Consider the following 9,002-nt stretch of genomic DNA (forward strand, 5'->3'; position numbering starts at 1 on the left):
CTATTACTCTTGCTAAACAGATAAACCTTCCTCCCTTTTTTTATATTCCTATTAACTTCCATATTGAGGGATGCTGCAACGGCCTTATGATCACTGATTCCCTGTTCTGTACATACAGAGTCGAAAAGTTCGGGTCTGTTTGTTATCAGTAGGTCCAAGATGTTACCTCCACGAGTCGGTTCTCTGTTTAATTGCTCGAGGTAATTTTCGGATAGTGCACTCAGTATAATGTCACTCGATGCTCTGTCCCTACCACCCGTCCTAAACATCTGAGTGTCCCAGTCTATATCTGGTAAATTGAAATCTCCACCTAAGACTATAACATGCTGAGAAAATTTGTGTGAAATGTATTCCAAATTTTCTCTCAGTTGTTCTGCCACTAATGCTGCTGAGTCGGGAGGTCGGTAAAAGGAGCCAATTATTAACCTAGTTCGGTTGTTGAGTGTAACCTCCACCCATAATAATTCACAGGAACTATCCACTTCTACTTCACTACAGGATAAACTACTACTAACAGCGACGAACACTCCACCACCGGTTGCATGCAATCTATCCTTTCTAAACACCGTCTGTACCTTTGTAAAAATTTCGGCAGAATTTATCTCTGGCTTAAGCCAGCTTTCTGTACCTATAACGATTTCAGCTTCGGTGCTTTCTATCAGCGCTTGAAGTTCTGGTACTTTACCAACGCAGCTTCGACAGTTGACAATTACAATACCGATTGCTGCTTGGTCCCCGCATGTCCTGACTTTGCCCCGCGCCCGTTGAGGCTGTTGCCCTTTCTGTACTTGCCCAAGGCCATCTAACCTAAAAAACCGCCCAGCCCACGCCACACAACCCCTGCTACCCGTGTAGCCGCTTGTTGCGTGTAGTGGACTCCTGACCTATCCAGCGGAACCCGAAACCCCACCACCCTATGGCGCAAGTCGAGGAATCTGCAGCCCACACGGTCGCAGAACCATCTCAGCCTCTGATTCAGACCCTCCACTCGGCTCTGTACCAAAGGTCCGCAGTCAGTCCTGTCGACGATGCTGCAGATGGTGAGCTCTGCTTTCATCCCGCTAGCGAGACTGGCAGTCTTCACCAAATCAGATAGCCGCCGGAAGCCAGAGAGGATTTCCTCCGATCCATAGCGACACACATCATTGGTGCCGACATGAGCGACCACCTGCAGATGGGTGCACCCTGTACCCTTCATGGCATCCGGAAGGACCCTTTCCACATCTGGAATGACTCCCCCCGGTATGCACACGGAGTGCACATTGGTTTTCTTCCCCTCTCTTGCTGCCATTTCCCTAAGGGGCCCCATTACGCGCCTGACGTTGGAGCTCCCAACTACCAGTAAGCCCACCCTCTGCGACCGCCCGGATCTTGCAGACTGAGGGACAACCTCTGGAACAGGACAAGCAGCCATGTCAGGCCGAAGATCAGTATCAGCCTGAGACAGAGCCTGAAACCAGTTCGCCGGACAAACTGGAGAGGCTTTCCGTTCAACCCTCCGGAATGTCTTTCGCCCCCTGCCACACCTTGAGACGACCTCCCACTCTACCACAGGTGAGGGATCAGCCTCAACGCGGGCAGTATCCCGGGCAACCACAGTCGTAGTCCGATCAGGGGATGCGTGGGACGAGCTGGCCGTCCCCGACAAACCCCCATCCGGACCCCCACAGTGATGCCCATTGGCAACAGCCTCAAGCTGTGTGACCGAAGCCAACACTGCCTGAAGCTGGGAGCGAAGGAATGCCAACTCAGCCTGCATCCGAACACAGCAGTTGCAGTCCCTATCCATGCTAAAAACTGTTTTGCAAAGAACGTCTGAACTAATCTACAGAGAGCGCAAACAAATCGACAAAATTTAAACGGTTATTAAAATACAAGATTGCCTAGTAAATGCAGTAATGCTGCTACTTGCGCACTGCTGACACTGCTCGGCGGCGGAAGGAGACTACGCGAATTTACACTATTCAGGTACTAAAACGCGATGCTACACTCTCAAATACTATAATACGCCCGAAATTTATGAATTAAACAATGCAAGTACCAAAAACACGCAAAGAAATTAAGAATTAAACTATGTAACAAATGAGTGAGCTAGGAGTATACGACTTGCTGCTGCAGCTGCTTATCCAACGGCGGCAGGGAGCACACTCACTTTGCCACTGGACCCAAGTAGTTACAAACATATTTCCACGAAAGTCTTTGAAAAAGTGGGTATTTGACCGACGTTCACATACTGTCAAAAAACAACATTAATTAATGGTGTGTTCTGGGTCTAGACTCGAGTTGTTTCCATTTCCTGCACAGTATTTCAACAACCGCACCAGTCGTCATCTTCAGGTGCTGCGAGTTGTGCTGTTACGTGCACGTTCTGCCTGCACTCCAGCCAGACTGTGAACTACCGTGGCCTCGCACCGCTGTTTATAACTGAATGCGAGTTCGACTCCTGACGGACACCTTGCACTACGATGCTCTATTGTTTTTCAGAGTCCGCACTAATATTCTGTGAAGCGCACATTCCCTCAGTGTTACCCAGCTCTTGGGGATGTGATGGCCGGCGCGATCTTCATAAATTGAGTGCCCCCTTGTTTAAATTGAAACCTCTGTCCCCGTATATTGGGCTTTCCGACGTACAGTACCTGATCAAAATCATACGGACACCCATATGTTACGGAGGACGATTGGGAGAGGATGGGGGGGGAGGGGAGGAAATCGACCCTAGATGTCAATAGAGGCAGACCCGCTGGTACAAAAGAAGGCAGGAAGTATTGTGTGAACGAAAGAGCAGACACCAGTCATTTATATAATTAATTCAATTAATTCGCCTGGTGGGCAATGGACCCACCTTCTCCAGTGCGGATGTAGACTTACGTCTGACCTCCTAGGGGACTCTCATAGTAGCGAGCATGGAGGATATGGACAAGGACTGCGTATGGGTGGTGCTCGCTGGCATTGCGGATCGGCCGTAAGGCGTGCTGAGGTAGTCCTCACAGTTGCGATAATACTGTGTCCCGGATGGAGCAGTGGTTAACGCACCTATCTAGTAAACAGGAGATCCCAGGTTCGAATCCCGTCCGGTACACATTTTCAGTCACCGCCGCTGACTCCGCATAACGTCCCGAAGCAGCTGACATTAGTAATCCCTTCCATTTACTTTCATTTCTCTCCCTCCCCCTTCCCCTCCACCTTCAATTTACATGTAAGGAACTATTGCGCTGTTGGCACAGAAGCAGTAGCAATGGAACAGATCGCTCAGGAGAGCTCAGTGACCTCGAACGTGGACAAGTCATTGGATGTCACCTGAGCAACAAATCCATCAGGGATGTTTCAACCTATTAAAGCTGTCCGTGTCGACTGTTGGTGATGTGACTGTGAAATGGAAATGGGAAAGAGCATCGTAGCTAAACCAAGAGCAGGTAGACATGTATTGACAGAGAGGGACCATCGAGCATTGTGGGAGGGAGTGGGGAGTGATGAATCATGTTATAACCTATGGAAATCCGAAGGAAGGGTTTCGGTTTGGCTAATGCCTGAGGAAAATTACCTGCTGGCATGTATAGTGGTGACACTGAAGTACAGACGAGGTGGTGTTACTGTATGGGTTGGTTTTAATGGTTAGCGTGTGGTCCACCTTTTGGCTTGAGGAAATACATAAGGCGGAATGGAATGAACATGGAATGGACTGCTGAGACGATGTTTATTTCTATTAGCATGACAACGTATCCAGTCATCTCTGAGGCAATGAATTATGGACAATAACAGTTCTGAAATGGACTGGCCTGTCCAAAGTCCCAAGATTAAGGCACTGGAACATCTTTGTGATGAGTCAGAAAGTCGCTTTCAGACCCCGGCACCTACCACCACTACCTTCTCTAGTTCCTACTTTTGAGGAAAATGGACTGTCATTCCTCCACAGACAACCAGACAAACAGTTAAAGATGTTGCCAGCAGAGTTCAAGCCGTCATAAAGGCGAATGATGGATGCTTTTGAGTGTGTGTGTGTGTGCGTGTGCTTACGCCAACTCCTTCCCTCGCCCCTATCCTCGCCACCCAACCTGCCCTGCATGTAGGCAACGTAGCGCGTGACACTGCCCGTCACATTAATGTGACAATCTGTCAAAAGCCTGCGTAAACACATTCGGCAATGCGGACTGCTGCGAGAGGTGCAGGACGACGGTCAGCGAGGTTATAGAAGGTACCGACAGGGACGAGGAGCCATGCCGACTCAAGTGCCCGGCCAGATGCGCCAGGTTTTTCGGGTCAGGATCCATGGCGCGAACAGCCCGATAGGGGTGGTCGCACAGACTGGGTTTAAATACGGGGAAATTGGTTCAAATGGTTCAAATGTCTCTGAGCACTATGGGACTTAACTGCAGAGGTCATCAGTTCCCTAGAACTTAGAACTACTTAAACCTAACTAACCTAAGGACATCACACACATCCATGCCCGAGGCAGATTCGAACCTGCGACCGTAGCGGTCGCGCGGTTCCAGACTGAAGCGCCTAGAACCACTCGGCCACGTCGGCCGGCAGGGAAATTGGTGTCCGTGGGAGTATTGTAAACTCATCCTGGTTGCCTTCGAACCATGCACGTATACTGCGCTGATGACCTAGCTGTTTAGCGCCCTCCACCACAAATCATCATCATCATCACCTATACAGCGAGCTGTGTGACACTTTCTATTGTCCTGTCGATGGACGGCGCAGTGCCGAGGAAAAACAGACTGCATGTAGCGATCGAAATGGTCCCCGAGGATAGACGCATACATGTGTTGATACATTGTACATTCCGGAATGACGAGATCAGCCACGGAATGCCACAAAAATATTCCCCAGAGCATGATACTTCTCCTCGTGCCTGGGTCTTTCCGACGGTTCTTGCAGGGCCATACACGCCAACTGGCATCTGTCCGGTGGTGCATAGAACGTGATTCTTCTGGAAAGGCTACCTGTCGCCACGGAATCGAAGTCCAGCTGCGGTATTGGCGTGCAAATTCCAGCCTTCATCGCTGATGAACAGCAGTTAACATGGTTACATGAACCAAGGACCTACTACGGAGTCCCATATGCAGCAAAATTCGCTGAACGGTCGTTGAGGAGATATTGTTAGTAACCCTTTGGTTCATCTGGCCGGTCAGCTGTTCGAAAGTTGCACGTCTCTTCGCCCGTACACAGCTCCGCAGCCGTCATTCACTCCTGTCACCTGTGGCCCGTGATACCACGGTTAAATGGTTCAAATGGCTCTGAGCACTATGGGACTTAACATCTGAGGTCATCAGTCCCCTAGGACTTAGAACTACTTAAACCTAACTATCCTAAGGACATCACACACATCCATGCCCGAGGCAGGATTCGAACCTGCGACAGTAGAGGTCGCGCGGTTCCAGACTGAAGCGCCTAGAACCGCTCGGCCACACCGGCCGGCCGATACCACGGTTACTTCGGCGCAGTTTTTGGATACCCTCCACTGCTAATGCTACCACCTACCATCTTGAGTGGTTATTGCACGCTGACGTCGAATGTACACGGTGGTCCCACTATCTCACTTGAGTGTATATGTACGAGGGTTGGAACTTTAATAGTGGCAACTATTTATTTACAGCTCGTACAAAATAGATACGTGTTTCAAAGTTTTACTGGCCTTCAAAGTACTCACCAGCATTGTGTATAAACCGTTGCCAGCGATGGGGAAGTCGTAGGATACTCTTAGCAGTGCCAGTTGTGTTGACAGTTCGAGTGGCGCGGTCTATTGCCCTACGAATTTGTAGCAGTTCTGAAGCGAATGTCGCGAAGTGTTTCCTTCAGTTTAGAAATCGAGTTGAACTCACGAGGGCTTAACTCAGGGGAGTGCAGTAGGTGATATAGTACTTAGCAGCCCCATCAGTCAAACAAATCAGTAACAGCGTGCACTGTACGTGCTTGAACATTGTCCTGCAAAACGATTGTCAGGTCCTGCAGAAAGTGTCATCACTTCTGTCTCTATGCTGTTCATTTTTGGAACACTAATTATGACCAGATTAGAGACAGAAGTGATGACACTTTCTGCAGGACCTGACCATCATTTTGCAGGACAATGCTCTCCACGCCCGGGTTCCCGGGTTCGATTCCCGGCGGGGTCAGGGATTTTCTCTGCCTCGTGATGGCTGGGTGTTGTGTGCTGTCCTTAGGTTAGTTAGGTTTAAGTAGTTCTAAGTTCTAGGGGACTGATGACCATAGCTGTTAAGTCCCATAGTGCTCAGAGCCATTTGAACCATTTTGACAATTCTCAAGCACACACAGTTCAAGCTGTTACTGATTTGTTTGACTGATGAGGCCGCTAAGTATGTGTGTGTGTGCGTGCATGTGTAGTGTTGTGTAGCACGGTTTACACGGAATGAAGATTAAATGTTCGTCCCACCGACATCTTACCGAATGATAACAAATGCAGACGCCGTTGTCGTAATATGAGCCTGCATTAACGGGCACATTACGTCTGAGTAAGGTACAAAAAATGGCTCTGAGCACTATGGGACTTAACATCTATGGTCATCAGTCCCCTAGAACTTAGAACTACTTAAACCTAAGGACATCACACAACACCCAGTCATCACGAGGTGAGTAAGGTACAATATCAAGTTCAACACACACCCCCTATGTAGGATAACCGCGTTGAAAATTGTGAAGAAAGGAGATTCAGCCTACAGAAGAACCCGTGAAAGCACGAGTTTGGAGCGAAAGCTGGGCGCCCCTCGGATTTACGTAGCAAAGCGCTGTAAAACATGTGTTGCGTCACGTGTGTTTGGCACACGTTACATCACCGCTGTCTGCTTTCCTTGTGCTGGAGAAAATTGCAAACCTGCCGTTCCCAACTCATTGCTTTGTTTTTCTTATATCAAACGACATGACGGTTACCTAGTTAATTTACACTGAACAGCCGGTTTTGTAATCATAGAACGAGCGAAAATACTTCGAGCACTCAGTTCTGTCGGTATATGAGCTATACAGGGCTGTTACAAATGATTGAAGCGATTTCATAAATTCACTGTAGCTCCATTCATTGACTTATGGTCACGACACACTACAGATACGTAGAAAATCTCATAAAGTTTTGTTCGGCTGAAGCCGCACTTTAGGTTTCTGCCGCCAGAGCGCTCGAGAGCGCAGTGGGACAAAATGGCGACAGGAGTCGAGAAAGCGTATGTCGTGCTTGAAATGCACTCACATCAGTCAGTCATAACAGTGCAACGACACTTCAGGACGAAGTTCAACAAAGATCCACCAACTGCTAACTGCATTCGGCGATGGTATGCGCAGTTTAAAGGTTCTGGATGCCTCTGTAAGGGGAAATCAACGGGTCGGCCTGCAGTGAGCGAAGAAACGGTTGAACGCGTGCGGGCAAGTTTCACGCGTAGCCCGCGGAAGTCGACGAATAAAGCAAGCAGAGAGCTAAACGTACCACAGCCGACGGTTTGGAAAATCTTACGGAAAAGGCTAAACCAGAAGCCTTACCGTTTACAATTGCTACGAGCCCTGACACCCGATGACAAAGTCAAACGCTTTGAATTTTCGGCGCGGTTGCAACAGCTCATGGAAGAGGATGCGTTCAGTGCGAAACTTGTTTACAGTGATGAAGCAGCATTTTTTATTAATGGTGAAGTGAACAGACACAATGTGCGAATCTGGGCGGTAGAGAATCCTCACGCATTCGTGCAGCAAATTCGCAATTCACCAAAAGTTAACGTGTTTTGTGCAATCTCACGGTTTAAAGTTTACGGCCCCTTTTTCTTCTGCGAAAAAAACGTTACAGGACACGTGTATCTGGACATGCTGGAAAATTGGCTCATGCCACAACTGGAGATCGACAGCGCTGACTTCATCTTTCAACAGGATGGTGCTCCACCGCACTTCCATCATGATGTTCGGCATTTCTTAAACAGGAGATTGGAAAACCGATGGATCGGTCGTGGTGGAGATCATGATCAGCAATTCATGTCATGGCCTCCACGCTCTCCCGACTTAACCCCATGCGATTTCTTTCTGTGGGGTTATGTGAAAGATTCAGTGTTTAAACCTCCTCTACCAAGAAACGTGCCAGAACTGCGAGCTCGCATAACGATGCTTTCGAACTCATTGATGGGGACATGCTGCGCCGAGTGTGGGAGGAACTTGATTATCGGCTTGTTGTCTGCCGAATCACTAAAGGGGCACATATCGAACATTTGTGAATGCCTAAAAAAACTTTTTGAGTTTTTGTATGTGTGTGCAAAGCATTGTGAAAATATCTCAAATAATAAAGTTATTGTAGAGCTGTGAAATCGCTTCAATCATTTGTAATAACCCTATATAAAATCTCATGGCCATGTGATAACGTCTAAATTGAAACTACAGAGAGAAGCGTGAATACACGACTGAAGGAACACAAGCCTCTTTATCAGCTAGAGAAAGTTGTAGCACATCACGCGCTTCACTCACGAAACAATGAAGTGATTTTCCCGAAGCAAAAATTTTTACTACAGTTTCGGACTGTTGAACCACGGTCCTATAGACATGGATACAGTTTTAACTAAAAAGAACAAGCAATGAGACTTATGCGCTTCACTCAGGAAACAATGAAGTGATTTTCCCGAAACAAAAATTTTTACTACAGTTTCGGACTGTTGAACCTCGGTCCTATAGAGATGGAGACAGTTTTAACTAAAAAGAACAAGCAATGAGACTTAGTCATACATGGACAGTAGCTAAACAGAATCGACAAATTGTTTTTGTCTTTGACAACGATATGTGGACAGTAGGGTTGGGTTGCTTAGGGGAAGAGACCAAACAGCGAGGTCATCGGTCTCATCGGATTAGGGAAGGACGGGGAAGGAAATCGGCCGTGCCCTTTCAAAGGAACCATCCCGGCATTTGCCTGGAGCGATTTAGGGAAATCACGGAAAACCTAAGTCAGGATTGCCGAACGCAGGATTGAGCCGTCGTCCTTCCGAATGCGAGTCCAGTGTGCTAACCACTGCGCCACCTCGCTCGGT

The sequence above is a fragment of the Schistocerca americana genome, chromosome 2, assembly GCF_021461395.2.
Source record: "Schistocerca americana isolate TAMUIC-IGC-003095 chromosome 2, iqSchAmer2.1, whole genome shotgun sequence".
NCBI lineage: Eukaryota > Metazoa > Arthropoda > Insecta > Orthoptera > Acrididae > Schistocerca > Schistocerca americana.